The following is a 13,403-nucleotide window of genomic DNA, read 5'->3' on the forward strand; positions in this document are numbered from 1 at the left end:
GAGACTTGGAGCACTTGGATAGGCGTCGCGACTTTGGATATTGTAGGAGAATAAAGGTTGAGGAGGTTAAGGGAGTTGTTCATAGGATGAGCAGGGGAAAAACGATCGGACCTGATGAGATCCCTGAGAAATTTTAGAAGAATGCAGGTAGGGTAGGATTGGAGTGGTTGACTGCGCTGCTTAATGTCATTTTCAGGACATCAAAGATGCCGGAAGAATAGAGGTGGAGTACAATCATTCCCGTGTACAAGAACAAGGGAGACATTCAAAGCTGCACCAACTATAGAGGTATCAAGCTGCTAAGTCACACTATGAAAGTGTGGGAAAGGGTGATGGAAATGAGGGTGAGGAGTAGTGTGTCTATTTCAGAGAACCAGTTTGGATTCATGCCGGAGCGCTCGACTACAGAAGCCATTCATATTGTAAGGAGATTAGTGGAGCAGTATAGGGAGCGAAAAAGGGACTTACATATGATATTCATTGATCTAGTAAAGGCCTATGACAAATTCCAAGAGAGGTCCTATGGAGATGCTTGGAGGCGAAATGTATACCTGTGGCGTACATTAGAGCGATTAAAGACATGTATGATGGAGCTAAGACCAGGGTAAGGACGGTAGAAGGGGACTCGGAGCACTTTCCTGTTACGATGGGATTGCACCAGAGATCGACTCTTAGCCCATTTCTATTCGCCCTGGTGATGGATCAATTGACAAGAAAAATATAAGGTGAGGTGTCTTGGTGTATGTTGTTCGCGGATGACATAGTCCTAATTGACGAGACTCACAACAGAGTTAACGACAAGCTGGAGGGCTGGAGACAAACGTTGGAGTCTAAAGGATTTAAATTGAGTAGGACCAAGACAGAATACTTGGAGTGCAGTTTTAGTGGCCTGCCACGTGAGGCTGACGGGGAAGTGAGGCTTGGTACCCAGGCCATTCAAAAGAAAAGAAGCTTCAAGTACCTTGGGTCTATTATACAGGAAGATGGGGATATCGACGATGATGTTTTACACCATATCGGTGCAGGGTGGATGAAATGGAGGCTCGCCTCCGGAGTGCTGTGTGACAAGAAAGTGCCACCAAAACTCAAAGTCAAGTTCTACAAAGTGGTGGTTAGACCGACTCTATTGTACGGGGCGGAGTGTTGGCCAATCAAGAAACTTCATGTTCAAAAGATGAAAGTCGCGAAAATGCGAATGCTGCGGTGGATGTGTGGGCACACTAGGATGGATAGAATTAGGAATGAAGATATCTGAGACAAGGTAGGAGTGGCATCGGTGGAGGACAAGATGCGGGAAGCGAGACTGAGATGGTTTGGGCATGTGAAGAGGAGAGACACAGATGCTCTAGTGCGGAGGTGCGAGAGGTTGGCTATGGACGATTTCAGGAGGGGCAAAGGGAGGCCGAAGAAGTATTGGGAAGATATGATTAGACATGATATGGCACAGTTGCAGCTCACCGAGGACATGACCTTAGATAGGAGGCTGTAGAGGACTCAGACTAAGATAGTGGGCTAGGTGACCTATCTTTTCTCCATAGTAGTCGTAGTTGCGCTCATTTGCTTATTAACATTTGATTTTTGCATGGGATTACTCCTTATATTAGTTAGCCCAGTTTACTTTGGGTATCCTATTTTATCTATAGTAGTTAATGTTCCTTTATCCCCGATCTTTCCTACCCTGACTTTATCGCTCTCATTATTCATACTTTTATATTGTTTTCTATATGCTTGGCTCTACTGACCTATGTCTTGTTTTCCTTATTTCTCCTCCCTTGTTCTTCTCTCTTAAGCCGAGGGTCTTTCGGAAACAGTCGCCCTACCTTTCAAGGTGGGGGTTAGGTCTGCGTACACTCTACCCTCCCCAGACCCCACATGGTGGGACTATACTGGGTTTGTTGTTGTTGTTGTTTATTATTACTATTATTATTATTACTATTATTATTATTATTACTATTATTATTACTATTATTACTATTATTATTATTATTATTACTATTATTATTATTATTACTATTATTATTACTATTACTATTACTATTATTACTATTACTATTATTATTACTATTATTATTATTACTATTTATTATTACTATTATTATTACTATTATTATTATGATTATTAATAATAATAATAATGATGATGATGATGATGATGATGATGATGATGATGAGGAGGAGGAGGAGGAGGATGAGGATGATGAGGATGATGATGATGAGGATGATGATGAGGAGGAGGAGGAGGAGGATGAGGACGATGAGGACGATGAGGACGATGAGGACGATGATGATGATGATGATGAGGAGGAGGAGGAGGAGGAGGAGGAGGAGGACGATGAGGACGACGACGAGGACGATGAGGACGACGACGAGGACGATGAGGACGACGACGAGGACGATGAGGACGACGACGAGGACGATGATGATGATGAGGATGATGACGACGATGAGGACGACGACGAGGACGATGAGGACGACGACGAGGACGATGATGATGATGATGATGATGATGATGATGATGATGATGATGATGATGATGATGACGACGACGATGATGATGATGATGAGGACGACGACGACGACGACGAGGACGACGACGACGACGATGACGAGGACGACGACGGCGACGGCGACGACGGCGGCGACGACGACGACGACGACGACGACGACGACGACGACGACATCTCTTCCTTAATTTTTCAAAAAAACGCTCGCTTCCTCAGCCTCCCTCTCTGCACCTTCTTCCCCGCCTTTCTCAATATCATCTCAAATGGCACTACGCTCATCCGACTGCGAATCTGCGATAATAAAATAACTTTACCATCTCCCTGTTTTTTCATATCTTTGCAAGCATCTCTTTTGATTCAGCATTTCTGACAAGCAAAATATGAAATTCTTCTTCGCGTCACACAAAATTCCTCCATAACCGTACATGTATGCTGATTTTCTGTGTAAATCCTTCGTCGCAGTATTTTGTAGGCAAGAATCACTTCTCGTATTATTTCTAGTGGAATTTAGGGGGTTGCAGTGAATTACTCTCCAAATAATTGTTGTTGCAATGAAAAAGTCTGACGGTTTCATTACTTCTTACATTTATGACTCATCTACAAAGAAGTATATTTTTACCTATCCTCTGCTTTCAATTTAAAATGTAACTTCAACTCACAACTATTCCACAATATTATAATGACAATTTGAAATCAAAATGCAAACTATAGTTCATTACACAGATTGATAACATGGTTTGCTTCAGTTCTGATTAAATTTGTGAAATTTTTATTCAATTTTTTGGCATGTTACTGTATGCTCCTTCCTTTTGTTTGAACTACCTAGGATTATATTTTCTTCTTGGTATCCACTGACAATGATAGCGGTGTGAGTTTATTCAATCTTGGTTATATAATTGTCTACCAACATAAGTTATGTTTGAATTGCTACCATTATGATCTGTAGTACATCGCCACTTTTATCAGGATTTTTTCATTACAGATGAAATTCAAACGCAATAAGCTTTTATCTTATTTGGCTTCTCACTGAAATGTTTTATTCCTCAAAGGTTTCTTATCCCTTTCTTCAGGTTTGATCTCTTACTGCATTTCGTAGTGATTGTTGTAACTATTTCATTCTTCTTTTTTCTTTTAGTGATAATTTTCTTTTAACTCTTTGTTAACAAGTCCAACAAACATAATTTTAAACTTTTCTCTTTTTATCATTTTCTACATGTTGCTTATTATGCATTTAGAGAAAATACCTTGTGGGCTATATCATATATGATAATACGAAATAATATAGCAAATATGTCAATAAGAAAGCCAATTGTTAAGTTTGTTTAGAGGAACCAATGCAAAATATTCTCTTGCACAATTAATAAAGTTTTTGTAGATTATACCGCCCAAATTTTCTTAGACAAGTTTATGTCTCTGCTTTCGAAACTGTCTTTCCTGTCTTTGTACGAGTCAACTCTTAGGACAAAGTTCGGACAATTTGTATGCTATTACAAGAAGGGGAAGAAGGATTAGAAAACAGAAAGTTGAAGCAGTGAATAAAATATAGCTGTAAATTGCTACAAAACTGCAGGGAAGAAGAAGAAAAAGCTAGAATATTTTAAGTATTCTTCTTATTTCTAAATTGTTAATTACATATTCTACACACACATATATATATAGTGTGTGTATGAGGACTACAAACCATAAAACAAGCAGAAAAAAACTCACACAATACATATGTGGCCAACTGACTACCACTCTTTGTGGCCAACTAACCACCACTTATTGTGGCCAACTGACCACCACTATTAGTGGCCAACTAAACACCACTTAGTTTTAAATAAAAGACTTGGTTACTACATAAAAATATCTACTAAGTAGGAGTTTTTTAGATAAATCTTAATTTCCTAACACTCCTCCTTAAGATTTTTTATTGAAACTCCCTGCAACGACCTTTGAAACTCAAACTTATTGGTGGAAAGAGCCTTGGTTAGAATATCGGCTTGTTGTTCTTCACTTCTGCAATGCACCAGCTTAACTTCCCCATTCTTCTTGGCATTTCGCAAAGCATGGAATCTGATGTTGATATGCTTCGTCCTTCCATGTTGCACTAGATTTTTAGCCATAGCAATGGCTAATTTATTGTCTACATAGATCACTGTTGGTTCTTTTGGCAAAAGATTCAATTTAAACAAGATTTTTCTCAATCAAATTCCTTGATTTGTAGCAGACGCAGCGGCCACATACCCAACTTCTACTGAAGATTGAGCTACGATATTGGAATAATGTTCTTTTGTTCGGGCCTATCAACCAGCTCCCACGTATCATTTTTATTAATCATGACAATCTCCTCCTCCATTGCGGAAATCCAAGATTCATGACTTGCTGCTTCTTCAAAGGAAGATGGTTCCACAAGAGCAAAATTGCATTGCTCATAAACTTCAGCTAGTGATCTGGTCTTCAAAACTGGAGAATCAGTTGTCAATTCAACATTTGAAAGGTGTTCTGCTCCAGTAATAAGACTGGAAGAAATATCACTCGTCTGAGTATTTTGAGCTGCAACTGAAGTTCTCCTATCTTGGTTCTTCACAAAAATATCTCGATCCCAATCATAGTGGCTAGACTCATCCACCGCAAGATCTCTACTGATAAGCACCTTCTTCATACGAACATTATACACTTTGTACCCTTTTGCAGCTGTGCTATAACCCAAAAAAATACAGAGTTCTGCCTTGTTATTCAATTTGCCTCTTTTAGCATCTGGAACATGTGCATAGCAGACTGAACCAAAATTTTTTAAGTGTCTAGCAGATGACTTTATACCCCTCCATACTTCAAATGGTGTCATGTCTTGGAGTGCTCTAGTTGGTAACCTGTTCAGCAAATAGAGTACAATATTGACTGCCTCAGCCAAAAAATATTTAGGCATCTTCTTTTCTGCTAGCATGCATCTTGCCATCTCCATCACTATTCTGTTCTTCCTCTCAGAAACTCCGTTCTGTTCTGGAGTGTAGCTTACAGTGAAATGTTGTTGAATACCTAAGTCTTTACAATACTTGCTGAACTAGTATGAAGTATATTCAGTTCCATTATCTGACCTGATATACTTCAACCGGCAGCCACTCTCCCTTTCTATCATAGACTTGAATTCTTTAAAAACAGAGAACGCCTGAACTTTGCTACTTAGAAAAAAGACCCATGTCATTCGAGTAAGGTCATCTATAAAGAGAATAAAATATTTATTCCTACTCAAAGAAGATGTCCTCATTGGTCCACATATATCTTTATGAATCAACTCTAGCTTTTCCTTCGCCCTCCAAAGACTTTCTTTAGAAAAGGGTCGTATATATAATTTACCAAATTGACATGACTCACAAACATCTCGGCACATGTCAATTTTGGGTACATCAAGCACCATACCCTTAGATTGCATATACACCAATGAACGAAGGTTGTAATAACCGAATCTTTTATGCCAAAGCCAAGTATCACTCATTTCAACATTGAAAGAGCAACTTTCAGCAGAATAGCATGAAATTGGAAAGGAATTGCCAATCATGCTAATTTTAGCTACTTCACAACCTTTAGAATCATAAATGACATATTTTTTATCCTTAAAAGTAAGTGAGTAATTATTATGAAGTAACTGAGCAACACTCAACAAGTTTTGAGTTAAGCTTGGCACATAAAGAACATCATTTATGATTTTCATACCTTCATCCGCAGGAAATTTTATGGACCCTCTACCTTGATCTTACACCAGTGCACCATTTTCAAGCTTCACTTTGGTCCTATCAAACCTGTCTAAGCTAACAAATAGATTTTCATCAATCATCATGTGCCTTGTGCACGCACTATCGATATACCAATTGCATCGATCAACATGTGATATGTGAGAAGCCATGAATACCTTCTCCTCTGTTTTTTTAACTTGGTGATCTTCCGTAAAATTTACTCGTTGGAAAGACTGACCACTTTGAGTTTTCTTTTGCCTGCAATACTTCTCAATGTGCCCATATTTCTTGCAATATTTGCATTGAATAGGGGACCCTCTTGGACTTCTACCAAAAATTCTTCTCCAAGTGGTTTGTCTTCTTACAAATACCACAAGGTGGAAATTTACCTCTCCTCGATGATTCACCTTGGTATCCACTAGATTTCACCTCTCCAGAGTGGTCTAAAGAGACTTTTTTCCTTTTTTTTGTTGTCTGAATTTATGCCTTATTTGAAAGGCATCTTCGACTGTTCCTTCACTTCTCATGGTTACCCGTTGCTCTTGGATTTCCAATTTAGAGATCAGCTCAGCTATTGAAAGAGTAGTCAAGTCACAAGACTCTTCAATAACTAAGATTTTTTATTCAAACTTGTCCGAAAGGCTGACCATGATCTTCTCTACAATCTTCTGGTCTTGAAAGTTTTTACCAAGTATCCTTATTTGGTTCACAATATCCACCAGTTTGGAAGACCATTCTTTCACACTATCCAAATCCTTCATCTTCAAGAGCTCAAACTCCCTTTTCAAAGCTAAGACCTTAATAGACTTAACTTTGTTTCTGCCTTCAAACTCCTCCTTTAGCTTATCCTAGGCTTCTTTAGCTGTCTCACAAGCCATAATTCTTGTAAATATCACTTCTGTAAGGCTGGAATGTATGCAAGTGAGAGCTCTTGAAGATTTAGTCACCAACTCATCATACTTTTTTATATCATTGAGAGTTGGGTTGTCTCTCAATGAATGGACAACAGGTTCTCCTCTCTCAATGATATCCCACAAGTTTTTTTTTTCCCATTTTGGAGGATTTATAGTGTTTCCACACTTTCCCTCCAATGTGACTCGAACCCAGGACCTACCGGTCGTGGGTGGAGGTGCTTAACCAACTGAGCAAGCCTCACTTGTCATCCCACAAGTTGAGAGCCTTCAAATAGGCCTTCATTTTAATGGCCCAAATATGATAATTATCGCCAGAAAAAATCGGAGGATCCATCGTTGATTGATTTTCTGGTGCCATGTTTTCTAGCAAACAGATCCAAGAAAAAAGCTTAAAAAAAGATGAGTCAATCAACAAAAAAATAAATTCAGATCCCGTAAGAAATGGGCTCTGATACCATGTTACAAGAAGGGGAAGAAAGATTAGAAAACAGAAAGTTGAAGCAGTGAATAAAATATAGCTGTAAATTGCTACAAAACTGCAGGGAAGAAGAAGAGAAAACTAGAATATTTTAAGTATATTTCTTATTTCTAGATTGTTAATTACATATTCTACACACACATATATATAGTGTGTGTATGAGGACTACAAACCACAAAAAAAGCAGAAAAAAAACTCACACAATACATATGTGGGCAACTGACCACCACTCTTTGTGGCCAACTGACCACCACTTATTGTGGCCAATTGACCACCACTATTTGTGGCCAACTAACCACCACTTAATTTTAAATAAAAGATTTGATTACTACATAAAAATATCTACTAAGTAGGAGTTTCTTCGATAAATCTTAATTTCCTAAAATATGCCATTGCCTCCATCCTAGAAAATTAAGGCAATTAGTTTGACTTCTTTCTTACTTTTCTCTCAGATTTATTAATTTGTTCCACACATTATATATAGGGATTAAGTGACTTGTGCATGTTATAAAATTATGAAGTCGTATTACTTATAACGGAGGCTCACAACCAACGTTTTCCAACTTTTCATCAATATCTTAGGCAGAAATCATCTAGACTTTTATTGAGTTGTTGTATGATTTCTTAACTATGACTACTACTTAATTAGATAATGGAATAAGCTTCGTACATTGACTATCAGAATATCTTCTCATAGTGTATTGGAGAAGGTAGTTTATAGCTGTTTTACTTTAGAATATTTTTATTTTTTATTTGTTCGTTCACTCAGTGTTTTTTTCCTAAAAACAAGAAGAATTTGATACACGCAGTATCAAGGTCGTTAGTTACAATTATTTGCTTTTTCTATCACTACAAGTCAATAAAGAGGTCTATTAATTTTAAGAATTTTTTTCAGAAATCTAATATGATAAGCTCCTTTTTTAAAATAAAAAAATTGATCGAAAAACCCTTGGCGCTTGATGAGATGATTAACCAAGTACAATCTCTCAGCGCAAAGTTGAGATAAATTACTTAGATGCCATTGGCTTTAGAGTGTACACAATATGGTTTCACAAACTTGGTGTTTGGGTTTTGGATAAGTGTTGTTTATTTGTTTTGGTCCAAATATTATTTTCTTAAGAAATAATTTCAATCTTAGTTGCAATTCAAAATAATAGGCGTTAAACTTTCGCATGATTGCTGAATTTTGTATGTGCACTTTCATGCAGTTCCTCTCAATGAAGTTAGATTTGAATCCATGTACTTCAACAAGGAATGTCTTCTCTCCAAGAATGCAATATACTCATGAGTTTTTGCCTGTAACATATATTTATATTTTATATAATTATACAAAGCATCATTCAGGCAATGCACTTCATATGAAGAGTATAAACATTGTAATGATTTTTGTTAGGTGGTAGTTTTTTCCTTTTTATTCAATAAAACTCAATTTGCTTGGGCGTGTAAGAAATTCACTTAAACAACCACAAAAACAACACTTCACTAAAGGGCACACCAAATCCATATTTCACCTCCCTCCCTCTTTTTGATTGAAATTGAACAATCACATCTCGAAGGCTCTCCCTGTTCTTCTTTGTTGTACGGTAAAATCCTCCAAACACTCCAGGTATGCTACTTTCTCTTTCTCACTCAAATTCATTGAAACTGTCACATCAAATACCTTGAAACTTCACCACTTTCTAATAATATCTTTAGACTTCATCTAATTTGCATACTTAAGTTGTTTTCGAATTTTTATGCTTGTCATTATTAAATTTGAATGCTTAGTCGTTTGTTTTTCTGCCCAGCATCTCGTACCTTCAGGGTTTCTTCAAGTGGACTTTCATATTCTCATACATAGCTCACAATATCTCAACACACTTTGAAATTATTATTCACAACGCAAGCAAATCTTCAACCGGACAAGGTATGCTACTTTTCCTTTGTCTACTAAACTGTTTTACTTTTGTTGCAATATAGACCTCGCCGCATCATTTTCTATTTAGATCCTTTGGATGTCAAAAACTCTAAGAGCTTTATCATACTCTAATTTATATCATCCCCTAGTCGGTCTAGCATCTCTTACCACCATTGCTTCCGTCAAACAAATGTCGTCATTCTCCTTCACATGCCCCCCACCCCCTCACCCCGGCGGCCTTGATATGCTACTTTTTCTTTCTCTACCAAATATTTTACTTAACTCGATTTAAAATTTTCGTACCATCACCACTTTCTAAACAAATTCTTTAGCCATACATAATTTTGAATAATTTATTATTTTCCTGGCCAGCCTTTGTTAACATCACCGCTTTTACCAATAGATATTTGTCATTCTCTTTTCTAGCTCACAAAATTTCATCACACTTTCACATTATTATTGCGGAAAACCTCCAATCGGCTCATGTATGCTACTGTATCATTCTCTGCAAAAAAACAAAAAAAAAATCCTTCTGCAACAACAAATATTTTTATGTACATTTGAACGACTCCATTTGGTTACTCATAGCCTGATTCCCATATGTTTTGGGGGAAAAAATCTACTAGATTTCTGTTTATGCTTATCATTTAAAATAATTGACACAGAAGATAAATCGTGCCAAACTGATTCGTCAAATTTATTCTTACTGCAACAATCTAAGCCATACCTATCTTCTTTTCAACAATCCTTCTACTATCATTTTCCGCATCCTGATAAGCTTAGAATGATTATTTTAAGAGCATGAGTAAAACAAGAAGTCATAAATGATATTTTGTAAAGTGCCACACCGCAGTCGACCCGTGTTTGCTACTGTTCCAGTCTATGCCAATTTATTCCCTTATACAACACTAAATATTTCTATGTACATTTCAACGACTCTTTTTGGTTACTTACAGTTTGATTACCATGTGTTTTTGTCAAAATAAATAAATAAATAAACTTTAAAATTCCCATGAATCTTAAACTATTGGATCTTTTCCACATTTCAATCCAGCCAACATTAGAACATATTAAGCCTGACAACCCCATAAATATATGATAGCAAACTTTCTGTTAAGAGGAAGTCTGTTCTCTCTGCTGAAGTAAATTTTACTTTTTTCCACTACTGTCGAAGTTTTTATACGTACTTAACTATTCCAACTTCCAACCTTCACCAAACTATGGTAAATTCACTATCATTGCACCAAATCACTCCAATTTAGAGCTGTACTTCACTACGCCGATTCCATTATCGCCTCTGTGAGATTTGCACATTCCTATTTCGTGTAATCATCTTATACAAAAATCACTAACCATCACCCTAGACAACACAATTCAGAGTTCCACATAAGTTATTAAATGATATGTATTGTGCGAGTTTTATGATTCCAGTTAATGGACCAACATGTTTCAGCGAAGTTTACCAAGTTCAATAACTCCATGCATATTTAAGATTTAAATTTTCAGTAGATCAGTTGATGGATTATCAGTCTAATTGTTTGATTTTAGACCTATACTGATCCATGTTTAAAATTAGAGGTGAACACAAAGTTCAAATTATTTCAAGCAAATAAATGTGATTCCTTGCTTGATCTTTTTTTTTTTAGTTCAAAATTTGTGCAATCCTTGCTAATTAATTATATTATTTGAAATTGAAGACTTAATTTAGAATCCAGCCTCATATGTGACATTTTAATACCATATAATTGACATGTTGTCTCGCTAGCATCAGAACCATATGTTCATTTCAGTTAGTGATATATTTTTCACCTACAAGTTTGCTCTCTGGCTGCTCAATAGCGTAAGTGGAAGCTATTTCTCTATCGATACGTGCAGGGCTCATTCTAGAGCATGAGGTTGAGAGGCAGTATATGGAAAACATATTTTCACTCTATAAGTGAACTAACCATCTGTCTTTTACAAATTCAGATTGATTATTTCCCAATGTCTATCTACAAGCGAAAACATGTTTAAAGCAATACATATGAGTAATGAAGCTCTAACATAGCCTACTCAGATACATTGTCCTTCATATGTTCATGTATGGCTAATGTATACTACTGGAGGCGTCTTCAAAGCAATTATCCCTTCATATTTGGCTTCAAGCAGGGAACAAAGTTAGTTTACAGAAAGGTTCTCCTCCTTGCTTTTGGTCTTTCAGTACTTGCATTGGTTGCTGCACTCCACCTCGATATGGATTTGAACCCGATAACAAGAAGCTATAAATTTGTTGCTTGGCTTCATTGACTAGAAACTAAATGGTTGTGTTGGTAATTATGTTAAGATATGTTATCCTTACGATATGTTTTCCTTGGTACAACCACTGAAATATTTTCTGACTCAATTGTTTATTCGAATAACTTATAGTCAAATGCTCAAATTGCATTGTCACACCAGCTTATACTTGATGATCTTTACAATCAATCTCGATTGCTCAATTAACAGTAGTGAGAAACATTGAATTTCACCATTTGTGCTTTCTGATTTTGCTCTTTAAATTAGTACAACTATTTTGTGAAACACTCCACTTATTCACTCATCTCTTTATTTAGTCACGATAGCAAGAAACTACTCTAATTCATTATCACTATCTAATTTTGACTTTGATCTTCAACAAGGTCTAATTGACTTGTGGGATCACTTCAGTTATTCCTAATATGTATGTTCATTCTCTCCCTAATTTCAGGTTTTACCATTGACGGGGAAGGCATCAGAGATCAGGATTCACTCCTCCTGGTAAATGGCCAGTCAAACATTTGCACATGATTAGCTCGCAGATTTTATTTACTATAAATCGGTCATTATAACAGATTAATTTTAATGCTTTCTAATCAGTTTTGGGCGCGCGCACTTAGTTGCATAGAGTGATCAAGTTGTCCTTTCGAGTGAGCACTTCTCAACTTCACTGGGGTTTGCTTAAGGAAGAAGATTTGCAACGTATCTAAATAGATCGCAGGACTTTAAAAGTTGCAATGGCATCACTCGACAATTATGTAAAGTGGTCCCTGCATTGCCGAAAATGGCAAGGAGACTTTCAAATGAAGTGTGCGCTTAAATACTATATGAAGCGACTGTGTATTGGTGAGCTTTGACAAACCATGTCAGGGAGGATCCTCAATTTCAAATCTAATGTCATTCTCAACACTTAAGCTACATACTTGATATATCAAAGCTAATTCTCAAATTGTATTTGATGGAGGTGCATTTATGGAGATTTAAACTTATAAAAATCCATATCAAAAGAACGTGTCATTTATATGAATCTAGAGCAATAAAAATTTCATTTGAATGGAACATTTCATATTAATTTTACACTTAGTTGAATTGCTCAGATTTCTTATTGCCAAAGAAAAATACTTCTTATTGAAAATCTAAAAAGCAATTCATTTTTATGCAATATGCTTTTTACGAGCTTAAATGTTCTTTCAAACACCCGCAAAGTTAGATAATTCTTTTACTTATGTTGCATCATCAATTTCCATAAGGATTTCCTTAACACTTCGTTCTGATACTTAAAAGTTTTCTCTACGATTCACATAACTTTTGCATAACAAAAAAAAAAAGACTCAATAACACTTAGAATTTTTGTCAAACCTTTCACCATTGGGATAAATTTTCTTGGCAATTTGGTGTAATCACCAAAATACAAACTCATGACGTAGCTCATCACCGGCGCTTTGCCGGATAATTTACTTAGTCATTTTTAATTCCTTAAAGGCCGTTTGACCCTTTTTCATTGATTAAATGAAGAAAACCGGACCTCTTAATTAAATGATATCAGTTGGAGTATAGATGACCCAAACGTATTCATCCCCTCCCACACGTCCAATCTTTCTTTAGTTAGCAAGCAACATCTTT

The 13,403-nt window shown here is 36.5% G+C and overlaps 1 long non-coding RNA gene across 1 annotated transcript; it reads left to right on the top strand.

The window, feature by feature from the left end:
* Nucleotides 1-9,109: 9,109 nt before the first annotated feature.
* On the top strand, nt 9,110-12,696 carry LOC129885000 (uncharacterized). The gene is made up of 4 exons (XR_008766019.1): nt 9,110-9,215; nt 9,397-9,515; nt 12,232-12,281; nt 12,381-12,696. It is a non-coding gene; the product is annotated as an uncharacterized LOC129885000 (long non-coding RNA).
* The last annotated feature ends 707 nt before the right edge of the window (nt 12,697-13,403 follow it).

Source organism: Solanum dulcamara, chromosome 4 (assembly GCF_947179165.1).
Source record: "Solanum dulcamara chromosome 4, daSolDulc1.2, whole genome shotgun sequence".
NCBI lineage: Eukaryota > Viridiplantae > Streptophyta > Magnoliopsida > Solanales > Solanaceae > Solanum > Solanum dulcamara.